The sequence below is a fragment of the Protopterus annectens genome, chromosome 3.part1 (genome assembly GCF_019279795.1).
Source record: "Protopterus annectens isolate FY-2018-M chromosome 3.part1, PAN1.0, whole genome shotgun sequence".
In the NCBI taxonomy this organism is placed as follows: domain Eukaryota; kingdom Metazoa; phylum Chordata; order Ceratodontiformes; family Protopteridae; genus Protopterus; species Protopterus annectens.
Window position 1 is genome coordinate 145,987,901 of NC_056732.1, and position 25,802 is coordinate 146,013,702.

The window sequence follows — 25,802 nt, forward strand, 5'->3', positions numbered from 1 at the left end:
GGCAAGAGAGCCATCCACATTTCCAAATTACATACTGGACAAACTTGTAAGTCGTATTTGTCTAACAACTCATATCACCCACCTGACTGACCCCAGCACTTGTAAAAATTATCTTACAACTGTTAAATGAATCCTTGCTGTCAAGTCACCATTTCTAGCAGTGTTACCCCTTTAAGAGGCTATACTATAGCCATTCTCTTCTGACCTCTACCTTCCTGCTCTCATCCACATATCTACTTCTGAAATACAGTGTCCATGGGGACTGCATGGATTATCTTAAGGCATTAAACTGTTTCTATATTATCCTCCCACTGTTTTCCTCAAGTCTGTGTGTTAAGTTCTTGCATTTTCTATAGATGTGACTTCTGAAGCAAACCATTCAATATTTTCATTGTTGTTCACTGAAATGTCTTTTATCCAGTCTGCATCATTATGCTGAAGATGCCTCCAGAAAGTACAGTTGTGTACACTTATCATAAATGTAGATGTTTGTGTGTATTCACTGTTGCAGTCATCACCTGTGGTAAGCCCTCGGCCGGCCCAAATACCAGAGTCAATGCATTTCTGCGTCGGCTGCAGTCGCCTGTAGTCTGATGTCAGGGTCATCAATGCTATAAAGCAAGGCAGCCAATGTAATTACATCAGGTTTTCTTGCCCTAACCCATCAGAAGCACAAGGAAATAAGGTAAAGTGGTCCTGGTGGCTAAAAGCCACCATGGGAAGCTTATGTCCCCCTAGGGAAAGAGGATACAAGGGGGATGGAGGGAGGGAAACCAGGACTGCAACAGTGAATACACTCGAACATCTACATTTATAAGTGTACACAACTGTACTATGTCATTCGTGTTTCACTGTTGCAGTAATCACCTGTGGGAGGATTCCCAAAGCTGAGGAGAGGGGTGGAAGGATATGTTAGAGCCCTAGGCATGGGTCAGCAAGCCCTACAGAACTGCAGAGGCAAACCCTGTCCTAGATTTAGAAAAAAGAGGTAGGTGGTAATGCTTTGCAAAGGTATGGGCAGAGGTCCAGGTGGCAGCTTCCAAGATGTCCCTGGTGGGGATTCCTCTGTGGAAGTGGAGGCTGCCCTAGTAGAATGGGTACGAATAGACTTGAGAGAGGGGGGGTCCCCATGTAGTCTATAGCAGAAATGGATACAGTGTGATATCCATTTGGAAATGGTTTGCTTGGAAATGGGCTTCTCCTCTGCCCCTGACGCAAAGCTGAAAAGCAGCTGGTCTGTTTTTTTGAAGGGTTTGGTATGGTCCAGATAGTGTCTGAGTTGTCTGTACACATCTAGTGAGTGCAGAAATCTTTCCCCCTTGTTTTGAGGGTTGGGAAAGAAGGTGGGTAGGTGTATGGCCTGGTTGAGGGTCACATCAGATACCACCTTGGGCATAAAGGAGGGGTTAGTCCTCAGGGAGATCCTGTCTGCATGGAAATGATGAAGAGCCAACAGCCATGAGTGCCTGAAGTTCTGATACCCTTCTGGCTGAGGTGATAGCTAGAAGAAAGGCAATCTTCCAGGAGAGGTATTTCAATTCTGTTGAAGCAGCAGGTTCGAAAGGAGGTAAAGTTAGTTTTTCTAAACTAAATTCAGGTCCCAGGCTGGCATTGGAGGCCTTCTGGGAGGTCTGATATTAGAAGCCCCTCTGAGGAATTGTTTAATCAAAGGATGAGAGAAGAGGTGTAGGTCTGAATCATAATGGGCTGAAATGGCTGAGGCATGGATTTTAATAGAAGAGAAGGACAGGCCACTTTTGTGTAACTTGGCTAGGTAATCCAAGATAAGAGGGATGGAAGGATGGGAGGTACTGGCCCCTCTGGACTGGCTCCAGGAGCAGAATCTCTTCCATTTCCCTGTGTAAGATTTTCTGGTGCTGGGCCTTCTGGCCTCTGTGATAATGTCTAGAGCCTGTTTGCTTAAAAGGGACCCCTTGTTTGCTTTTAAAGTATTAGCCATGCTGAAAGATTGAGAGTCTGAGTCTGGGTGCAGTATCTCTCCCCCTCCACCTGGGTCAAGAGGTCTGAGATCAGGAGAAGCTGCCTGGGAGGCTGTAATGTCAGGCTGCGCAGTAAGGGGTACCAATGCTGTCTGGGCCAATCTGGAGCAATGAGAATGGCCTTTGGTCTCTCCTCCCTTATTTTGATCAGTACCTTGGGAATAAGAGGCAGAGGAGGGAACACGTACACAAAGGGGGAGTTCCAGAGGAAGGTCAAGGCATCCACCTTCCATGCTAGGAGGTGATACTCCCTGGTACAGAATATTTTGCAGCTGGTGGTTGAGTGGTGAAGCAAAGAGATCCACCTCCGGAGTCCCCCACTCCTGAGTGATTTGCAGAAAGATTTTCCTGTGGAGCTGCCATTCATATGTCCAGTAAGTTTCTGCTTAGGTGGTCTGCCAGGGTGTTGCTGACCCCTGGCAGGTATTGGGCAATTAGGTGTAGACCCATGGAGGCGACTGTCAGCCAGAGGTTCATGGCTAGCCTGCACAGAGGGTAAGACTGGGCCCCCCCCATTTGTTGATATACCACATTACTGTGGTGTTGTCTGTTTTTATAGGGAGAACCCCTGGCCTGAGATGGGGTTTGAAGAATGTCAGAGCCTTTTGTACTGTCATCATTTCTTTCTGATTAATGTGTAAGGGAAGATGCTGGGCATCCCAAAGACCTTGGGTGCACCTGCCTGCTAGGTGAGTGCCCTAAGCAATGTCTGAGGCGTTGGTGGTGATGGTCTGGCCAGTAGGGTGGAGGATGAAGGGAAGACCCTTGTTCTTGGCACAGTCCCTTGCTCACTAGAGAAAAATCAGCCCTTACACATGGGATCAGAGGGAGAGAGGTCTCTAGAGACTGAGAGTGCTGACAACGAAGGTTCTTTAGATACCACTGAAGTTTTCTCATGTGAAGTCTGGCTTGTGGAATTAGAAGGATGCAAGATGCCATGTACCCCAGGGCTTGCAGGAACTTCTTTGCAGTGAGGTGACTTCTAGAAGCCAGCTGGGTAAAGTAAAGAGGCAGGAAGCTCTGCTTTTCCGGGGATAGGAAGGTCATTTGGGATGCTGTGTCTAGCAGTGCTCCCAAGAAAATGATCTTCCTGGAGGGTGCTTGCTTTGATTTCTTCTCATCGATGGTGAACCCTAGGGAAGTTAGGAGGGATTTTGCTTTGATTTCTTCTCATTGATGGTGAACCCTAGGGAAGTTAGGAGGGATTTGACAAAGAGAAGGTCCTGGAGCAGTTTTTCTTTGCAGTCTGCCTGAATGAGGCAGTCGCAAGGGTAAACCTGTATATTTCTCTGTCTGCAAAATGCTATGGCTGGAGCTAAGCATTTGGTGAATACTCTGGGTGCAGTCGATAAACCAAAGGGCAGCACAGAGAACTGAAAGTGTTGTGATCCTGCTCTGAAGCGCAGGAATTTCCTACAGGATTCCCTTATGGGGATGTGGAGATAGGCATCTTTTAGGTCTAGGGTCACTAGCCACACATTTTTTGTCAGCATAGGCTGCAGCTGCTGCAAAGTTAGCATTTTGAATCTGGGGACCACCAGGGAGGTGTTCAGAATGGATAGATCCAGGATGGGGTGCCAAGTGCCCTCTTTTCTGGGAACAAGGAATAGTCTGGAATAAAAGCCTTTGCTTGTTTGATCTGAGGGGACAGTTTCTACTGCCCCCTGGGATATGAGAGTTTGGACCTGTTAAAATGTCTCTGCCCACTGATTTGGAGGAAAGTCTGGGTACCCTCTTGGAATTGGGAGTTCGCTGAAAGAGAATTTGTATCCCTGAAAAATTATCTTTAAGACCCATTGATCCTTTGTTACAGAAAGCCAATTTTCTTTGAACAGGGATTTCTTCCTAGCTTTTGTTGAGTGAACTGAGGGCAGAGGGGGGAGTGGGAGTCATTAGGAGTTTTTGCCATAGAAGGGTAGCTTAGAACTCCCTGCCTTTGGGGTGGAAGTGGTCCACTGTTTGCTTCTCTGCTGGCTCTGGGATAGGGGCCTGGATGGTCTCTGTCCCTGCGGGGCTTACCTTGGCCCTGTCTGCTAGATGCAGGGAAGGACCAGTGCTTAGAGGGATAGTTCCTGCTGAACCTGTGAGGTTGAACCTGAAAGAAATCTTTAACTGCTTGCATAGATTTTGCTTTGTCGTCCATCTTTTTAAGCACCTCCACTGCTTTTACTGCAAACAAGCGGTCCTTATCCAGGGGTGCATCAATTAGTTTAGACTTGACATGATCAGGCAGAGGATGTTCCTTCAGCCATGCATGTCTCCTAATGAGAGATCCTGACACTGCTGCCCTGCTAGAGGCTTCTAGGCATCACATCCACAGTGTAATGAGTGCTTGGCCACTTGACAAGCAGAGTGCAGCAAATCTGCTCTTTTGAATTGGCACAGTCATGAAAGGTAGAAATCTTTTGTTTTAATAGTTCCAAATTGTGTTGTTGATATTTTAACAAATGGAACTGACAGGTGAGTGCTCCGATAGCTAAGGTTGCAGAGGTGCATACTTTTTTAGCACATCTGCCCAGAACTCTGGAATCCTTGTCAGAAGGAATAGGATTCTTGGCAGAACTAGTCTTAGCTCCTTTAGGTCCCTGTTTAATGACCTCTAGGTCTGCAGCAGGATTTCTGTACAGGTATTTGTGAGAATCCGGTACTCTAATACCTGTCAGGTTTACTGGGAGCAGGTGGGAGTGCGTCAGGGGCTAAGCTGGATTCATGGAAAACAACATCCACCACTTCTAAAATAGGGGGATGGCATATGGGTCTGTGCTGGGGCAGGTCCAGAAACTCTCCAAGTCTTTTCTTAGACTGGGGGAAGTCCTGAGAGTCCCATTAAAAATGTTCCCCGAGGGTGTGAAGGGTTTCCCTAAAGGAAAGGTCCTCTGGAGGGGAGGCAGAAGGGATGGATTCCTCTGCATCTGAATCCTCAATAAGCAGTCAGAGGTTGCTGTTCCTCTTCAAAATCTGAATAGTCAGATTCCTCAGAATCCTGTTCTGTCAATTTCTGGAGAAGGGTGCCTTTTCCTTTTAGAAGTTGTGGCCTGACCACCTGGAGAAGGGAGATGAGATCCTCTACCATTTTAAGCATTTGTGCTTGGGTTGGTGGAGCAGGAGCAAGATAGTGGCTAGAAGCAGATTTTCTAGGAGTGGCCTGGCTTCTAGACCAGAGAGAATCCATCGGTCTGACAGAAATGGGAGTGGGATGAGAAGACATTGTTTTTTTGTCTAGATTCGGCAGTGCGAAAGGCCTCCCTCGGAAGCTGGTGCCTGCATTGCGGCTCTGGTCCCAACCATGCCAGAGACAGCCAAAGGCTCGGAAGTTGAAGATTTCTGCGGCATACCGGACTACGGAAGGGTCTCAGCAGAGGGCAGCGTAGATATCGAATTGGACATCAGGGGCTGCAAAAGCGCCTCACTGAATTCCGGAGAACTGACGACCTACTTAGTGGTAGTCATCGGAAGGCTTAGCCTTGTGTGCTCTGCCTCTATCTTTAGCTCTGCGTTTTTTCGGAATGTCCACGGATTGTTGGCTAGCAGACGCCATATCGGAATGCAAAGATGGAACATGAAGATAACTGTCTACAATAAGAGTTCTACAGTGAATGGTTCTCGCATTAAAGAGGGCACAGAATCGGCAACAGGGGACGTTGTGGTCTGGGCCTAAACAAGTGATACAGTAAGAATGGAAGTCTCGGTATGGGATCTGCTTTCCACAGGCAGACAATTGTTAACTTTTTTGGACACTGGTTAGTGCAAGAAAAAAGGTCCCCAACGGGGTACTTAGCTTTAGACATTTTCAGATGAAATTCAAACTCTGGTAGTGACCGAATGGCACTCATGTGAACTGCTTCTGCTACGGGCTCCATGGCAAGAACGACTGATGTAATGACGTCAGCTGCCTTGCTTTATAGCAGTGATGACCTGACGTCAGACTACAGGCGACTGCAGCAGATGCAGAAAAACATGGACTCTGGTATTCGAACCGACTGAGGGCTACCACAGCAGGGATAACCCACAGGTGAAGACTGCAACAGTGAATCATGAAGAACATCTGCACACATTACCCTATGTGGGTCTTACCAACTGCTTATAAAGATTAATAACCTCATTTTCATCCCCAGTATTCCACGGGCATTCCATGCGGTTTCCTTACAGCACTTGTTTACCTTCATGTTGGCTAACATGACTACAGATTCTCTTTTCTTTTGTTACTAGTCCCTCACACAATTACATACTCATTTCATTCATTTCTGCACTGCAAACACATTAGTTTATATTGAATTTATCCCATCATATTTTAGGCCATTCTTTCAGTATTACTAAGTTCATTATCATATTCTTCTACGTTTTTTATCGGTCATTCTTGTTAAATAACTTTATGTCATCAGGGAAAATGCAAACGCCTTCATCCTGACAAGGGCCAGAGACAGTACTAACATCAGTGGCATTTTACTAGTACTGACATCAGTGGCATTTTACTAGTACTGACATCAGTGGCATTTTACTAGTACTGACATCAGTGGCATTTTACTAGTACTTACATCAGTGGCATTTTACTAGTACTGACATCAGTGGCATTTTACTCGTTATCCTCCTTTCATCTAAGCGACTGCACAACTGTGTGAGCATGCTCACCACAGCCATTAATGATCAAGTAGCACCACTACTGCAGTATGAATCATTAGGCAGATATCTGATCACTTAGACCCAACTGCCAAAGCTTCTAAATGCCCCCATGATGAGCTATCATTGCCACCCCCACCTCAGTACGACACATGGTATAAAGAGCGAGAGAGAGACCCACATCATCTTCATTTTTTTTAAGTGCTTTTTGGGGGAAGAGGATCAAGAAAGCAATCAGCATGTGATTCAGATACTTACTCAGTGGGTCTAAGAAGCTGGGTATGAGGGTACCTCCCTGAAAGGAAAAACAAAATTTCCCTTCTTTAGCACCGTATGCGCAGGAAGAAGACAGCAGAGGATACCTAAAGTGCAACAATGATTTCACCTGAGCACTTACAGTTACTGTTGCTTTGTTTACACAGCTGTGCTACGTTCACTGTATCGATCACTGCAGCAATGTGATTCATCACATTAGGGAAAGTACTAAAACAGTGCCTTGACTGAACAAAGGATCAAGATGGGGAACATATAGGCACTGCACGACTGCAGTCTAATTTGTAGTGCCTAAAATCCATGATGTCTTGCAAATGCTCTGGGGAAAAGCATTCCTGAAAAACGTTGCAGTAACACTGGATGCCCTTAATGAGTGTCCTCTTATTTGGCTTTATAACAACTTCCATCTTGAAGCCATATCCTTCCTGTTAAGCTGAAAACTAACAATAGACCATACACCCCTGCCTGCTGATGTACAAGAGTTGCCCGTGGTAAGTAATAGATCAGACAGTTGCAAGACATATCTAAAGACCTGTGAAACATTTACCAGATATCACTTTGATGCAGTGTCCAGCTAATGTGGGGGCACCCTCTATGTTTGCTTGGAAGTGTCTGTAGTCAAGGTCTTTCCCCTTTCAGCCCACTGAAATGCAGGGTCTTCATGTGCCCTAAAAAGGGCATCACTTTGTTGACTTTTACCACTGTTATGACAAAAATAATTCCGTGTGAATTACATGGACAAGGCGCATCACCATTTCAAGGGAGTGCATATGCTGATACCACTGACTGAGCAGTTTACCTCACAGAAACAAGGTACATAGTTTGATTCTTGCCTTTGAAGGAAAAATTATTAGACGTAAAATGGCCTGCAAGGGTAGCTAGGTTAGCAACTTACCTATGAACCTCTGAACATATATCCCTTGTGAATGAAGCAGTAAGGTCTTTACCTCAAAGATTCAAATTACAGGGTTTGAATCTCATCCCTGGTTAGTGGCTATATTTGTAATAGTCTGCAGACTGATAGCCTAGTATTTACCAAAGAAAAGTACAGTTTTGTACCTACCATAAATGTAGATGTTCGAGTGTATTCACTGCTGCAGTCATTACACTTAGGTTATCCTGCCGTCAGGTGGGTCCGCAGTCGGCCAGAGTTCCAAAGTCTTGGTCCGGCGTCGGTTGCTGTCACCTCTTCCCTGACGTCAGTGCGCCAGGGGTATATAAGATGCAGCCGTAGCCATTTTCTTCAGTTTTTCTTGCCCCAGATGTCAGGTGCCCCCAAATAGGTAGGCAATACATATTGCTAATAAAACACACATAAAAAATAAAAACAATACCTTCAGTTACAAGCAAATACACCACATAGGTTGTATAGGTTAGAAAGGTATAGATGGGTCCCAGCTAAGAAAGTGGGGATGGAGGGAGGGTAACCTGGACTGCAGCAGTGAATACACTCAAACATCTACATTTATGGTAGGTACAAAACTGTACTATGTTCATCGTGTTTCACTGCTGCAGTCATTACACTTGGTTTGAATCCCAAAGCTGAGGCTGGGTGGCTGGGTCTATAAAGGATTTGGGGTGGCTATGAGGCCCTGCAGCACTGCAGTGGCAAAGCCAGCTCTGGATTTCGAGTAAAGAGGCAAGTGTTAATGCTTCGTAAAGGTGTGCACTGAACTCCAAGTTGCAGCTTCCAAAATATCCTTGGTGGGTACTCCTCTAAGGTAGGCTGCTGAAGTGGCTGTTGCCCTGGCAGAATGTGGCCTAATGTCGTTAGGTACAGTTTTTCCATGCTGTATGTAGCAGAAACGGATACAGTGTCCTATCCACTTTGAAATGGTCTGCTTTGAAATAGCCTTTCACTGTGATCCTGCAGCATATGCTACAAACAGTTGCTCAGTTTTCCTGAAAGCTTTTGTTTTGTCCAAGTAGAAGCGTAACTGCCTGTGTATGTCCAATGAGTGCAGAAGTCTTTTCCCTTTACTCTGGGGATTTGGATAAAATGTTGGTAAGTGAATAGTTTGGTTAAGAGCCACACTGGATAAATGTAGGGTTTGTTCTTAAAGAAACCCTGTCTTGATGAAAAATGATGAAAGGTTCCACTGCCATTAGTGCCTGTAACTCTGAGACTCTTCGTGCTGAGGTTATTGCCAGAAGCAGAGCAGTTTTCCATGACAAAAATTTTAATTCTTCTGAATTGGCTGGCTCAAAAGGTGGTAAAGTAAGTTTTTCCAAGACGAAGTTGAGGTCCCAAGTTGGTGTTGGTGCTCTCCGGGGCAGTCTTATGTTTTTAGCCCCTCTGAGGTATTGTCTTAGTAATGGATGAGAGTAAATAGGAGGATCTGTGTTGTAATGAGCTGAAATGGCAGAGGCGTGGATCTTAATTGATGAGAAGGATAGGCCTTTGTCCAGCATCTCAGTTAAGTATTGTAATATCTGAGGAATATTTGGAACAAGGGGGTCAAGGCCTAGAGCCTGGTTCCAGGCGCAGAATCTCTTCCATTTTTTTTTCTGAATAAGATTTCCTGGTGCTGGGTCTCCTGGCCTCCAAAATGACATCCATAACAGCTTTAGAGAGAGGTGTTGTCTGCTTGGCTAAGAAATCTGCCATGCAGCCAGATTTAAGGTTTTGAGCTGGCTGTGCAAGATGTGATTGTTTTGCTGAGTCAGAAGATGAAGAATTTCAGGTAAAATCCCTGCTGAGCCTTGAGCCAAGTTCTTTAAGATTGGGTACCAGTGCTGGCATGGCCAGTCCGGGGCAATCAGGATCATTTTTGGCCTCTCTAGTCTGGCTTTAGGACTACCTTTGAAAGAAGAGGCAGTGGTGGGAAGGCATAAACTTTTAGTGTTTCCCAGCTGAATGAAAGAGCGTCCACTTTCCATGCTTGTGTGTGGTAAGTCCTTGTGCAGAATTTCTGCAGTTGGCAGTTCAGAGGGGAGGCAGAGAGATCTATGTCTGGGTACCCCCATTTCTGTGTTATCATGCTGAACACTTGTGGGTTTAATTTCCACTCATGAGGATTCATGACGTCTCTGCTTAAGTCGTCTGCCAGAGTATTTTACTTTCCTGGTAGGAATTGTGCTTGCAGATGAATTTGGTAAGTCAGTGCTGTATTCCACAAAGTCATGGCTTGTCTGCAGAGGGGGTAGGAGTGTGTGTCCCCCTTGCTTGTTTATGTACCACATAACTGTGGTATTGTCCGTCTTTAGTAAAAGTTGTCCTGGATGCAGAAGGTCCTTGAAAGCTGTCAGGGCATTTTGTACAGCTAGCATCTCTTTTTCATTGATGTGAAGATGCATTTGGTCTGCGGCCCACTTGCCCTGAATACATTTTCCTTCCATATGTGCTCTAAAGGTGTAATCTGATGCATCTGTTGTTAGTGTCTGCCTGGCTGTGGGTAAAGTGAAAGGCTGTCCCTTGTTGTGGTGACATGCCTGTGCCCACCATCGAAACTTCTGTTGTAGGCAGGGAATAAGTGGTATTATTGCCTCCAAACTGTGACAGTGTTGAGTCCAAACACTTTTTAGATACCACTGTAACTTCCTCATATGCAGTCTGGCATATGGTATTAGTAGTATGCAGGATGCCATGAACCTTAAAGGTCTGCAGAATTTTTCTTGCAGGGAGTTGGGTTTTTGTTGCCATCAATTGAAAGTACTGAGTCAGTTGTCTTTGCTTGTCTGGCGTGAGATAAGCCATCTGGGCAGTTGTATTTAAGCTTGCACCCAGAAATATTATCTCTTGTGAGGGCACTAGTTTTGACTTCTTTTCATTTATAGTGTATCTTAGGCCCATTAGTAATCTTTTTACAAACGCCAGATGAGTTAGTAGAATGTCCTTGCTCTCTGCTTGAATAAGGCAGTCGTCCAAGTAGGGATATATTTGAATTCCTTTTTGCCTGCAAAATGCAATTATTGGTGCCAGGCATTTTGTGAAGACCCTGGGCACAGTAGATAAGCCGAAGGGCAGTGCAGAGAATTGGTAATGCATTGTGCCAGCTATGAATCTGAGGTATCTTCTGCAATTTTGTCTGATTGGGGCATGCAGGTATGCCTCTTTGAGGTCCAAAGTAACAAGCCAAGCCTTCTTCCCCAGCACTGGAAGAAGTTGCTGTAGAGTCAACATTTTGAATTTCGGAACATCCAGGTACGAATTTAGAATAGATAGGTCCAGTATGGGTCTCCAGGCTTTGTCCTTTCTGGGGACCAAGAAAAGTCTTGAGTAAAATCCTTGTCCTTCTTCCTGTTGCGACACTTTTTGAATAGCTCTCATGTCCATGAGGGCTGTGATTTGTTTTTGTGCCTCTGCCCATTGATTTTGTGGCAGGTCTGGCATTCCTTTTGGCCTTGGTAGAGTGTGAAAGTGGAACCTGTAACCTTGAGACACAATATTCAGTACCCATTTGTCTTGGGTGATTATATGCCAATTTTGAGAAAAAAGTGCAAGTTTTCCCCCTAAGGGAGCTTCCAAAAGGTAAGTGCTTGGCAATTGGAAGGGTAAGTCATTGGGACTGTTTCCTATAAGATTGTGACTTGTCTTCTCCTCCTTTTGAGGTTCAAGCACCCCACTGTCATGGTCTGTAAGAGCCTTGGGGCTGAGATCTGCCTCTTGGGCATCTGTATCTGCCTCTTTGTGGTCTGTCTGACACTGGAAAGGACCAATTTTTTGAAGGCCAATTTCTGCTAAATCTAGGTGGCTGTACCTGTAAGAAATCCTTCACTGTTTGCATAGATTTTGCTTTATCCTCCATTTTCTTTAACACCTCTTCTGCCTTAATACCAAACACGATATCATGCTGTAAAGGAGCATCCAATAATTTTGCCTTAACATGGTCAGGTAAACTTTGTTCTTCTAACCAAGCATGCCTTCGAATCACAGATCCTGTAACTGCGGCTCTACAAAACGCCTCTAATGAATCAAAACCACATTGCAGAGTATGTTTTCCCACTTGTTCAGCTGCATGCAATAAATCCTGCATTTCCTTAGAATAAGGACCTTCTAAGCTTGTAAGCATTTTCTGTTTTAACAGAGACATTAAATATTGTTGGTATTTAAGCATGTGGAACTGGCAATTTAAAGCCCTTACTGCTAAAGTTACAGAAGTGTAAACTTTCTTCCCCCATCTATCCAATGCTCTAGAATCCCTGTCAGAGGGGACTGGATTTTTAACAGTGGAAGCCTTTACCCCTTTGGGACCCTGAGAAATAGTTTCTGGGTCAGCAGCAGGGTTTTTATAGAGAAATTTGTGAGAGTCAGGGACTCTGTATTACCTGTCTGGCTTGACTGGAGCTGGAGGCAAAGAATCAGGGGTTAAACTAGATTTGGAGAACACATCATCCACAATATCTAACACAGGCAGAATAGCATGGTAATAAAAGAATATCTCTGAGCCTTTTTTTGGATTCTGAGTAATCCTGGCTCTCCCAATGGAAATGCTCCCTCATGGTATGTAAAGTTTCCCCAAAAGAGTAATCCTCAGGAGGAGAGGCTGAAGGAATGGATTCTTCAGCATCAGAGTCCTCATAGGGGGGTAGAGAGTATTCTTGGTCTGAAGAGGAGTCAGAGGAAATGGAAACCTGATCACAAGAGTCATAGTCTGTATCCTGCCTAGGCCTTTTATCAGGAGGGGGACGGGAACCCCTGATCTGAGTGATTAGGTCTTCGGCCATTTTGAGCATTTGTTTCTTAGGCATGGAGGCCTGTCCAGGAGAATGCTGTACTTGTTTCTTTGTCTCTAATGGTGTTTTAGACTTGGTTGTTGTTTTGAAGGTAAGCTGTGAAGGTTTGAAAACACCCTCAGAAGCCGGTGCCTGCTCAGCGGCTCCGGACCCATCTGAGGGATTAGTTTCCATAGGCCCAATACCTTGAATTTCCAGAGGCCTAGTAGTCTCCACGTGGGAGTCGGAGGGGGCCTGTGGCTCTGAGGTAGCGGGTGTGAAAGCGCCTCACTGAGAACCGGCTACTGGCCTAGAAGAGGTTTCGTCGTCAGTTTTGGACCTCGGATGCCTGTCCTTATCCTTATCTTTGCGTTTTTTGTGAATTCCGGTCGTCGGTTGTTCCGACGGCATTGTATAATTGAACCTTCGGCCAAAGTAATGCAAAGCAAATTCAAACCAACATTTAATAGTGCGTTTGTTAAATCTAGCAAAAAACAGACAACTAGTGACGTCGTTGTCAGGGCCTAGGCATGGAATACAGTAAGAATGAAAATCCTTATGAGGTATTTGGCTTCCCACAAGAAATACAATTATTAACTTTTACTGACATCGGTCTGAGGCAAGAAAAAGTTTCCCCAACGGGGTACTTAGCTTTACTGAAGACTCCGGTTCTGAAATTCGAAAATCTCAGGAGTCGGCCGACTGGCACTTGCGAACTGCTTTTGCTTCGGGTACCACGCGGCAAGAAAGACTGAAGAAAATGGCATTGGCTGCATCTTGTATACCCCTGGCGCACTGACGTCAGGGAAGAGGCGACAGCAACTGACGCCTGACCAAGACTTTGGAACTCTGGCCGACTGTGGGACCGCCTGACGGCAGGATAACCCAAGTGTAATGACTGCAACAATGAAACTCGATGAACATCTGTGTGTGACCTTGCTTAATTGACTATGAAGGCTGACATGGACATTCAGCCTATGGTCTTTAGACTGATCTGTGTCATGAAAGGGAAGACTGCAGCGTGGGAAAAAGCATAAATAATTGCCAACACATCTTTGGGATGCTGATTTCTTATACCAAGTAACCTGTGTGCACCCCAAAGTCTTGTACTCTTTCAGCTCTAATAATGACATCCCTGTGTTGGCTTTTACCAGTATTATACACAGACAAATTCCCTGTGAAATGGGGGGATAACTGGGACCACCCTTACAAGGAAGTGTAGCTGTTAGCATCAAAGTCTGGATAAGTACCAAATGCAGGGTTTGTGTGATCTGTGGGCATACATACCAATACACTGTTTGTTTGATCTGTGGCTCTGATCAACTTACTATGAGGACTGAAGAACACATGCAGCCTTGGGCCTTTAGAACATCCCTTACAGTCATGAAATGATGGACTGCAGCCCGGAGACCTTTAAAGTTTACTTTACGGTCATGAAGCGAAGGACTGCAGCCTGGAAGCTGAATGCAGTTTAACAATGGCACCTTTTCTTTCAGAAGCAACAGACTGCAATGCTTTGTGTCACCAGAATGGCCCTCAGAAACCACCTTGTTTGTGAGATGTGAGGCTGGATTTCTGTAGGCTGAAGGAAATCGCCACCATGGTGAAGCAATAATCATAAATCATAAAGACATGTGCAAGTTCCAGCTGTATCTAGGAAATGGCCTACATTAGGGTGCTACCCAAATATGGGAAAATATGAACACTTTACAGTCTGAGATGGACTGTATCTAATGATTCTGTAAACATCCTGGCTGGAGAGGAAAGTTCAAAGACGAAGGACGTGAACAAAAACTGTTCTGATCCTGTTAGGAACAGGAATAACTTTTTTGTGTTCCTAGAAAATCAGAATATGAAGTCAGGCATCCTTCATGCCCAAGGTGACCACAACAGCCTGCAAGAATAAAAATGGAAGAGACTGTACAGAGTGAGTGTCGCTCGTCTGGTCAGGATAAAACAGACGAACATTTGTAGGTTCTGTTCAAGCAGCTTTATTACACACAAACATCATAAATGAGGCATTGTAACTTAAACGTAAATAAATTTATAAACAAACTGACTACCACAGTCATACATGTTAACACTCTGCCTGTTTTTCTCAAAATGGCACTGCTGCCTGCATGTGCTCTGTATTTATATGCGTGTGCCTACATCTGGAAATGCTTCTTAAAGGTACATACGCACGCTCTGATCTACATCCTCCCTCTTTGAGAAACAGTCCTTATACAAAATGACAGTATTCAATGACATGCAATTTACAGAACTAGTTATTTGACATGCAGTCATACAAAATCAGACACATATAAAACGATTACATCCAAGTTGCTGTGTATTTTACACTAGGTCTGGAAATATGACCTGAACGTGTAACATAAGAGTCAGAATCGGATCTAGCAATGGGGACAGTCTTCAAGGAATGCTCAACTTTGGGGACATTTGAGGCATCATCAGGAACGGGAATGGATACTGTGACATGTTCCTTGGTATGAACATTGTCTGGGTTGCACTAAGATCTACAGTTTGCATCACAGGTACAATGCTGCAATATTGTTTCTGATACAGGAAGAAGATGCCTGTGGTTTCTCCTGTACTCTTTACCCTTGGATTCCACCAAGTAGGATTTCTGCTCGGTACATATAGCACTCACTTGACCAATTCAATCAAAACCTTTCACCATTTGCATACTCACTGTCTCTCCTTCTTTTAATGAAGAAATCTGCTCCTTTTACCATAGCTGGACTTCTGAGAAGAACGCTTCTTAAAAAGTTGGGCTGTGATTGCTCTGTTATTTTTAGCATTTGGCACCAACAAACTAGAACTGATAGGCAAGGTTGTTCTTGTTTGCCTATATAGAAGTCTCTGAGCAGGCAAGCTTAGTAGATTGTCTCGAGATATATTTCTGTGATTGAGTAAATTTAAGAAGATACTGGTATTGTCAAGCTTTGACCTCTCCAGTAATTGCTTTGCACTCTGTACTGCACGTTCAGCAAGGCCATTTGACTGAGGATATTCAGGGCTGCTAGTAACATGGACAAAGTCCCACTCTTTAGCAAATCTCTGAAATAATTGACTGGTAAACTGAGAACTACTGTCAGAAATAACTTTGTGTGGACTACCACAGACTGAGAAATGATGTTTCATCTTAGCAATAATAGCACTAGACGTTAGGTTAGGTAGCAAATCAATCTCAAACCAGTTCGAATAAGAGTCTACCAACACAAAGTAATGTGTCAAATTTGTCAGTTGCTACTGTTGACCAAGGTAGTTTAGGAATTTGGCTTAGCTGAAGTGGCTCGTTTTGCAAATGCAGCTTAGTACTGTTGCACACTGAACAAGAAGAAAGCCCTTTATCAAAGTCTTTCGCTAGAGAAGGCCAAAATAGTGGTCCTCTCGCCCTTCTTTTGGGAGAATCGGAACAGTACAGTTGTGTACACTTACCATAAATGTAGATGTTCGAGTGTATTCAGTGTTGCAGTCATTACATTTGGGTTATCTGCCTGCAGGTAGCCCTCAGCCAGCCTGAATATCAAAGTCTTGGATTCCTGCGTCAGACGCTCTCTTCTTCTATGACGTCAGGTCGTCAAGGGTATAAAACATGCAGCCGATGCCATTACATCAGTTTTTTCTTGCCCCAGATGTCAGGTGCCCCCATAATGGAAAGCAATTTTATGTTAGGTTACACCTCCAACAAAAAGCAAATACACCAGAAAGCTGAAATACACTAAACAAGAAGAAAAGTATAGCCAAGAGAAGTCAGAGGGCTGGAGGGAGGGTAACCAGGACTGCAACAGTGAATACACTCGAACATCTACATTTATGGTAAGTGTACACAACTGTACTATGTTCTTCGTGTTTCACTGTTGCAGTCATTACATCTGAGTTGATTCCCAAAGCTGAGGAAGTCAGAGAGCATTAGGGCCAGCTATTAAGCCTTGCAAAACTGCAGTGGCAAAACCAGCTCTGGATTTAGAAAAAATAGGCATGTGATAATGCTTGGTGAAGGTACGTACAAAGCACCAGATAGCAGCTTCTAGGATGTCCCTGGTAGGGACACCTCTGAGAAAGGCTGTAGAGGTAGATGCAGCCCTGGTGGAAAGTGATCTTATCCCCTGTGGGGTAGGTTTTCCATGGTGCTTACAGCAGAAATTAATGCAATGGGCTATCCACTTAGAAATGGCCTTCACCTCTGCTCCTGCAGCAAAGCCAACCAGCAGCTGTTCAGATTTTCTGAGAGGCTTAGTCCTGTCCAAATAAAATCTAAGTTGCCTGTGCATGTCCAAATAGTGCAGTATTCGTTCTCCTTTGTTTTGTGGATTTGGGAAAAAAGTAGGCAAATGAATAGACTGATTAAGGGCCACACTAGACACCAACTTGGGCATAAAGGAAGGATTGGTCCTGAGGGACACCCTGTCTGCATGGAAGATGATGAAAGGCTCCACTGCCATGAGGGCCTGTAATTCAGACACTCTTCTTGCTGAAGTGATAGCTAGAAAGGAATTTTAACTCTGCAGTTGCAGCTGGCTCAAAAAAGGTAGAGTGAGCTTTTCCAATACAAAGTTAAGGTCCCAGGCTGGAGTAGGGGCTCTTCTGGGTGGTCTTAAATTTTTGGCTCCTCTGAGGAATTGCTTTAGCAGGAGGTGAGAGAAGAGGGGTTGTTCAGTATTACAATGAGCTGAAATGGCAGAGGCATGAATTTTAACAGACAAGAAGGAAAGGCCCTTGTGGAACATCTCTGTTAAGTATTGAAGAATATGCGGTAAGCTGGGCACAGTTGTGCCCATCCCCTGAGTCTGGCTCCAGGAACAGTATATTTTCCATTTTTCAGCATAGGATTTTTTAGTACTAGGCCTCCTTGCCTCCAGAATGGCATCTAGCACCTGCTTACTGAGGGATGTTATTGTAGAGCTCAAGGAATTAGCCAGGCTGCAAGGTTGAAGGTGCAGAATCTGGCCCTCCTGCTGGGACAGCAGGGAAGGGGTCTGAGGGAGGTGCCATGGTTCCAGCAGTGACATACTGCACAAGAGGGGGTACCAGTGTTAGTGTGGCCAGTCTGGTGCAATCAGTATTGTCCTTGGTTTGTCCCGTCTGATCTTTAGCAGAACTTTTGAGAGGAGAGGCAGAGGGGGAAAGGCATAAACTGAGAGGCTTTCCCAGGTGAAGGACAGGGCATCTACTTTCCAGGCTTGACTGTGGGAAGTCCTAGTGCAGAATTTGTCCAATTGGTAGTTCTGAGGGGAGGCAAACAGGTCTACCTCTGGATTCCCCCATTTGTTTCTCAAAAGGTTGAATATCTTTGGCTCCAGTTTCCACTCATGTGGGTCCATGAAATTTCTGCTTAGGTCATCTGCCAGTGCATTTAGCTTGCCTGGCAGGAATTGAGCTTGTAGGTGCACTTGGTAGCTCACGGCTGTGTTCCACAGAGCCATGGTTAGTCTGCAGAGAGGATACAAGTGGCTTCCCCCATGCTTGTTTATGTACCACATAACAGTGGTGTTGTCTGTCTTTACCAAATATTGCCCTGGAAAAATGTGGTCCTTGAAGGCTGTCAGGGAATTCTGTACAGCTAACATTTCTTTTTGATTGATATGCAGGTGCATCTGACTCGGGTTCCATTTGCCCTGAATGCACTGCCCAGCCAAGTGAGCCCCCCATGCATAGTCTGATGCATCTGTTGTTAGGGTTTGGGCGGCAGGGGGTAGAGTGAATGGGAGCCCCTTGTTGTGGTAGCAGGCCTCTGCCCACCAAAGGAACTCTGTCTTTATGCAAGAAATGATAGGAATCATTGATTCAAGGTCCTGAGAATGTTGACACCGTAGGCTTTTTAGATACATTGTAGCTTCCTCATATGCAATCTTGCATATGGAATTAGTAGAATGCAAGAGGCGAAGAACCCGAGGGCTTGCAGGATTTTCCTTGCAGATAGCCGGGTCTTTGTGGCCAATAGTTTGAAGTAGGCTGTCAAATAAACTTGTTTCTCTGACGTGAGGTAAGCCATCAGTAAAGTTGTGTTCAGGCTTGCTCCCAGGAATACAATTTGTTGGCAGGGTACTAGATGAGATTTCTTTTTATTTATGGTGTACCCCAGTGAGGTTAGAAGTTTCTTTATAAATGCCAGATGTTTTAGTAGCATGCCCTGTTTTTCTGCCTGAATTAGACAATTGTCCATGTATGGGTATATTTGAATATTTCTTTGCCTGCAAAATGCAATGACTGGAGCTAGACATTTTGTGAATACCCTGGGCACAGTAGATAAGCCAAAGGGAAGTGCAGAGAACTGATAGTGCATGGAGCCTGCTCTGAAGTGTAGGTATACATCCTTGGTAAAAAAAAGCGGTTTCATTCTCAGACTGTCTCTGAGACCTAATAATGACTGCACGGGTCTTCTCTCTACATGAAATTGCAAGCTTTAACTGCTGCCAGCCGAATAGCATGAAAGCACTACTGAACCTTCGGTTTTAATCTCTTCACCTTTATAAGCAACAAACTTGGTACAGCTGACCAAATTAAGTTGCTCACCAGCTCTCACTTTAGTAAATGTTTCTGCTGACATTACATTACACTTTGAACCAGTGTCTACTTTGAGCTCTATGGGTTTATCATTGATCAGGACAGTACAAAATACTTAATTCTTTGCCAATAAATCTACTGCATTAAACTTTTCACCTACTACTGATACACCATCTACATAGAAAACAGGTTTGCAGCTCTCTACATGATCAACTTGCTTTTTGAGTGACCTTTAATAACTGAATGAGGCTTGCTTGATTTACAAATAATTTTGAAAATGATTAAATTTTTTACACTTATGGCATTGTTGACCTAATGCTAAGCACTTTCTGCTTTTAGACTCATGGTCGGCACTACAATTATGACAGTTAACAAAACGACTTGACTTGGGTTTTGCTGACTCACTTGTACTGTACTGAACATGCTCCTTTCAATAAGCTAGTCTTGGAACTGGCTAGAAAGCTCCGGGTTCTCCTTCCCACACCTATAGGGGTTACTGCTGCCATGTGCTTAGGCCTGTTTCTGCATGCTGTCATGTGCTTAGGCCGGTTTCTGCTTGACACATGTAGCATGCTGTCTATGTTTGCTTTAGAGGCTGCTGAAACCATGCTCATCACTTGTAAGCACACCTGAGTGCCTTTCTGTGAGCTCATGGATTGGGCAAATCTCTAAGGCTTTGCTCAGTGTTAAATCACTGTGACAAAGAGAAGTCTTTCTCACTGCAGCACTATTAACACCACACACAAACCTGTCCTTTATTAACTCATCTTTCAAGTCACCAAATCTGCACGTTTTAGCTGGTCAATGATATGAGCTGCAATTGGTCTCTTGTATAAAATAAGTGCCTCTCTAATGTAACATTTGTCTGGGGGTTGCACATTTCTCCAAATTTACATTTTAAGCACTCGGGGTCTTCCCTTAATTCAGCCGGTACCACAATACGAAGGGTTTCTCCCTCCCCTGCATATATCTCTGGTGCATACACAAATGAACGCTCTCTTTCAATAGCTTCTGACCCAGCTAAGTTAAGCAAAATGAATGCCTTTGTACATACATCTTTATCAGAAAAAGCTGAATCTATGAAAATATTGTATTCCTGCTCAGATACCCTCCAATTCTCTGCTATATTATGATCAAACAGAAGTAGTTTTGCGAAATCCCTCTGCCATATCAACATACAGCAGTGAAGATGCTTGAAATCATGTATGAACATAAACACAAATATATATGCCAGAACTTTATGCCAGTACTTGTAATTATGCCCAGTAGCACAACAAACTCTTTGAAATAACTGTACTTTGCCAAATAAGTCTCCATAGCAAAAGCACACTTTGAAATCATGTACTTTACTGTGAAATCACTGCAATTTATGAAATACTTCGAAATGACTGTACTTTGCAAGTAAACTGTACATGGCAGAAGCTCAGAGTAAGAAACACTTCAAGATGAATGCACTTTGCAAATAAACTGTACATGCCACAAGAACCTTTCAAAATGTCTGTACTTTGCGAAATAACTGCACAGTGTAAGAAACGTTCTGAAATGGCAGCTTTCTACAAATAAATGCACACACAGCACAAGAAACTTTTCAAAATGGCTGTACTTTGACTGCACTTAGCAATATAATTGTACTTTGCACACAGCAAACTCTTTGAAATAGCTGCATTGTAAAAGCACATACTCTGCAAACACTTTGCACACTCAAACACTTTGAACAACTCTAGTTATGCTTTGAATGGCTTTGGTCAATGCGACATAGTAGTTTGTGCCCAAACAATGTCTTTTACTAAAAACCATGCAGCCGCCTTGCTCTTTAAGCCTAATTTTGCCCTTTTATTGTACTCATTATGCCCTTTTGATCTCTTATCTTGCTCATTATACTTTTCTTGTGCCCATTTTACTTTAAACATACTCATTATGCAAACCACAGATAATTCTGAGCCCCATATGAATAGTTTTGCTAATTTTATCAAATATTGTGGTTTTGGACATTTTGTTTAATTAATAATGCAGTTTGTGCTTTTTGTTTGCTTAATAATACATTTTGTGCTACTTATTTGATTAATAATGCGTTTTGTGCCTTATAAATGCGCCATTTCATTTTCTTTGCCAAATAAATAATTTGTGCAGTTTTCATTACCTTTACCTCATTTCTGGCCCTTTTTTATTTGTCTCTGCTCCGTTTCACACAACCTGCTTACTCTGCCTTCACCTTCAACTCTGCACCTCATGGCTTGAAGAAGTAGCTCTTCTCATCCCGGTTCAGACACCATGTCGCTTGTTTGGTCAGGATAAAACAGACGAACATTCGTGGGTTCTGTTCAAGCAGCTTTATTACAAACAAACATCAGAAATGAGGCTTTGTAACTTAAACTTAAAAACAGACTGCCTACACCACTCATACATGTTAACACTCTGGCTGTTCTCTCAAAATGGCACTGCTGCTTGAAAGTGCTCTGTCTTTACATGCACATGCCTACATCTGGAAATGCTTCTTAAAGGTACATACACATGCCCTTATCTACAGCGAGCATTCAAATTTCCTAACCACAGGAAACACTTTACTGTTGACAGACACAGAATCATCCTCCATGAGTAATCTCTCCTTGGAATTACAAACACTCTAGAGTAAAAGCCTCTGTCACACTGCGAGTGGAACTTTTTCTGTGGATGCTGACACTAGCATCTACTCTTTTTTTTTTTCCAGATGTGTTATGCTAGGGATACCTGGTCTTAAGGAAAAGACAGCATTCTCATGAAGGGAGGGACTGTTTGGATTCTACCTTGTACTCCAAGTTTATAAGCTCTCTCTCACTCAGTAGTATGTTCTTACATGAACACTGTTTTTGAACTGGGAAAGATTGCCTCCTAACTGGTGGGAGAAGAATAATAATCCAGAACTGGAAGGAACTTTCTTGGACTACAGAGAGGTCCAACACCTCTGCCACTGCTGGACTGTCTAGCTCAGCCCTCTAATGGCCTTTCTCAAAAGCATTCATTTGTTTAACCAGTTCAGCATGGCCTGTTTACATCAGAAAGTATGTTATTTAAAAAAAAAACCTGTTACACATTTACAGTGGAAAGTGAAAGAGGTGCTTTAACTATCTGGACAGTTTTCCCTTTCACTTTAATTTTGTCAGTACTTTGAGATGTAGGCAAGACAAGCAACCATTTGCCAGGGGTGAAGTCTATACCTGTCCCCACTTACATCCTCAGACACGCTACCTATATGATGACTATCCCAGATACTCTAGCACAGATATCAACAGTAACACAATCACATATTACTGTACTTCTACTCATCCAAATAGCCATCTACATTACCAGTGTTTAGCAGTAGAAACTAGGACCACCTAACACGTGCCTTTAACTTATTTTATTAATGTCACCTTAGTAGTGGAGCATGTGAATCTGGCACCCAACTGTCCAGATGCCTAGGCAGAGTGAGGTATACAACTTGTTTCTGAACATTTCAAAAATAAAATTCTCATTGTAAAACACACTGTTTGGATGAAAAGGCGCTACATGTACTCAGGCAAAAAATGGTGGTACGATCACCTTGAAGGAGGCCACTGCCTGTGCTGTGAGGGGTAGGGCTACCTGCAGAAGTGAAGGATATCATCTGTGGGCAGCTCGCTGCACACCCCCCTCTATGCTACCTTAGTGTGTGTGTGTGTGTGTGTGTGTGTGTGTGTGTGTGTGTGCACGTGGGTGTTATATATGTGAGAGACAAAAATACAGCATGCAAGTGTCCATGTGCATGTATGTGTCCTGTGATGGACTTGTAGACCATTTAGGACTGATTTACTGCACATACTCATTATTTCCCAGCTTAGGTTCTGGCTGTAGAAGATTCTGTTTAACTGGAATTGTTTTAGACACTGGGATATGAGAAAAGTGGGTCATGGTTTGGAACAACGAATACTTCAAAAACAACTGGGTTGACAGGAGCCGGAAAAGAGGTACTGGTTGTCAGAATGGGAGAATACTAGGGTGAAGAATGGTGGGCTGGGAGAGGGACTTTTGGTTGAAAAGCAGGTACACATACACCCTAAAATAATGGGGGAGGGAGAAAATCTTTTACATTGCTTGCTTTGTAAGAAGGACAACGGGGTCTTTATTCAGCAGATATTACCTGGGCAGGGGACTAACATTTGAAAATCAGAGGTAGTAAGACTACCACCTGGGAAGGAAGTTGGCAGCAAAGTCAGTGGACCAGTGACTAGATAGGACAGGGCAGATGTCCATGTGGCCAGCTCATGTAAGGCACAACTAGGCTGGACTAACACTGGTTTAAAGTTAAGAAAACACACAAACACTGGTTTAAACTCTCCTGGGATGCTATACCCATGAACTGCTGACAATACCAGATGATAGTTAATTTCTGGAAGACAGAGATATGCAATTGCCTGATAAAAAGTACAGAATAAGCTGCCAGTGATGCTCAAGAGAAGAAGAAGAAAGGCTCAAACTCTAGGAGGATAAATGGAACAAATCTCATAGACCTAGAAAATGAGGAGCTGATCCTTTAAACATGAAGGAACCAAGAGATGGAACCCAGTACTGGAGTGTGTTTGCTATGAATTTTTGCAACTTACAGAATTTGTCAGTCTACTAAGTATCTGTGGTGCAGCGGTTAGCACTGTAGCCTCATAGCAAAAGGTTCTCCCATTTGATTCTTGTGGGAGCGCCTTTTGTGTGGAGTCTGCATGTCCTCCCCACGGTCAAGTGACATTAAAGACATGCAGGTAGGTATATGCGTGAATGGGTGTGCCTTCTTTGAAGGTTTGACGTAGGGCTGGCATTTCAGCACCATAAAAATCCACTGCCAATCATTAGCGGACCGGAGTTCCGCTGTGGCAACCCCTAACCAGGAAAAGCCGCAAGACATTACTTACCAAGTATCTTTATGACATTTTTCTGGTTTCTCGGTTCTTGTAGTGGTAGTGTTTGGAGTTTCTTAGAGAATCAAAGGACTGGTAGGTAGAGGGTGAAACCAAGTTTCAGAACCCGTCCAGCAACTGGATAATCTTCTAAGTCCTTTTTGCGATACCAGCTTGTTGCATCACTGAAACCCTTGTAAACTACACACTATCCTGCATTGTGGGAAGTCAAAGACAAAAAAAGTCAAAAGTAGTGTCGGGGAGGTATCTTTTTGCAAAAATGGCACCTGGATGAAGAAGCCATCCCTCTAATGAAGGCTAAAGTACATACATAAGCCTGAACATTTTAAGACTCAAAAGTAATCAAGTTAACCCAAAAAGTACTGTAGGTGAAGAAACAATTTAAAAAACAAATTATGTGAATGCAGACTGAATTAGGGATGTTACCTTAGCACTAAAAACAAACAAAAAAAAAAAACAAACAGCAGCCTTCAAGTGCATCAAAGGCCTTTCACAGAGGGGAAAGAAGTAGACTATTGTAGACTGTCAGCGCATTATGTGGATAAGAGGAACTGTCAGCCTGGACACGTCTGCATGCCAATTAGTAGCACTAATGCCAGTGTCATCATCAGTAGACAGTTTCTACTGCCACATCTCTTTGAACCCTCACGTCTACCTACTCAGTACTCTCCAAAGTCTAATTTTTTTCTGGTATGGGCTCCACGGGGTTGACAAATATTCCAGAGTTGGTCTAACAGCACTAATGAATAACAATAATGACTGCAGAGCTCATACTTACAAAGACTCTTGGTAATGCACCTCTTTATCATTGCTTTAATGCTCAGCTTTTGTATATGTCTTAAATAATACCTGAGCTTAGCTGCTATCTGGAGATCCTTATGCTTCCTTATTTCCTGCAAATAGTCCCGGTTTAACTATATCCTCTGTCCATTCAGTTTTATTCTACCAGAGAACAACATCGACAATTTCTTAATGTCAACTACAAATTTATTCTAGGAAGCCCAGAAAAGTAACCCTTTTGGTGTGTTCCATTATTTCCAAGCAGAGCCTCGTTAGTAAAATCAATACTCAGTCATCCAGATTTTGTTTGATACTATCAAGACATTTATGTACACAATACAGTCAGATCAGATGGTACAGAAGTATAAAGCCCGGACAACAACCCACTGCAACCCAAGTTCAAACAGCTCAAACATCTGCTCTGGCTAGCATGGGGGAGAAAAGAAATGACTAGACTTAAAATACCAGTCTCGCTTCAGGGTAGGGGTGCAGGTGTTCTGGACACGATCCTGAGGTAGCCTCTCCACTGAAAAATGAGGATAACGCAAAGGTGTTATTTACAAGGGGATTATGCTATGAGCATCTCGTACATGGAAGCCTGTATGTCCCTCACAGGCCTCCTGCATACCAACTCCTTGGATGCTAGAGGGCATGTGCGAGGAAACGTATGGTCTTAGCCATCAAGCCTAACCTCTGGAAGCAGTAATGGTTGCTCACAGATTCTCTTCACTCTGATCGTAACTTATCATTGGCAGTTAATGGACATGGCTGGCGACCTTGTACTGAAGGGGTTAAACCCAGGTGAAGCTGCATTAAACAAAAGTACTATAAGGAGGAGATAGAGGCTCAAGAAGAGCCAAACTACCACAGAAACCAACCTCAACAGAATCAATAATCAGGTTAAAAAAATGTGCATGCACAATGAACAGGGCTCAAAACATATCAGAAAAAACTCCCATGCCCATATCTATAACCTATTCCAGTATGCTACAGTACCAAACTTGCTAGGCTCTACCACTCAACTAATCCCATATCCAGTTAATAACAGCACTGTCAATGTTTGTAT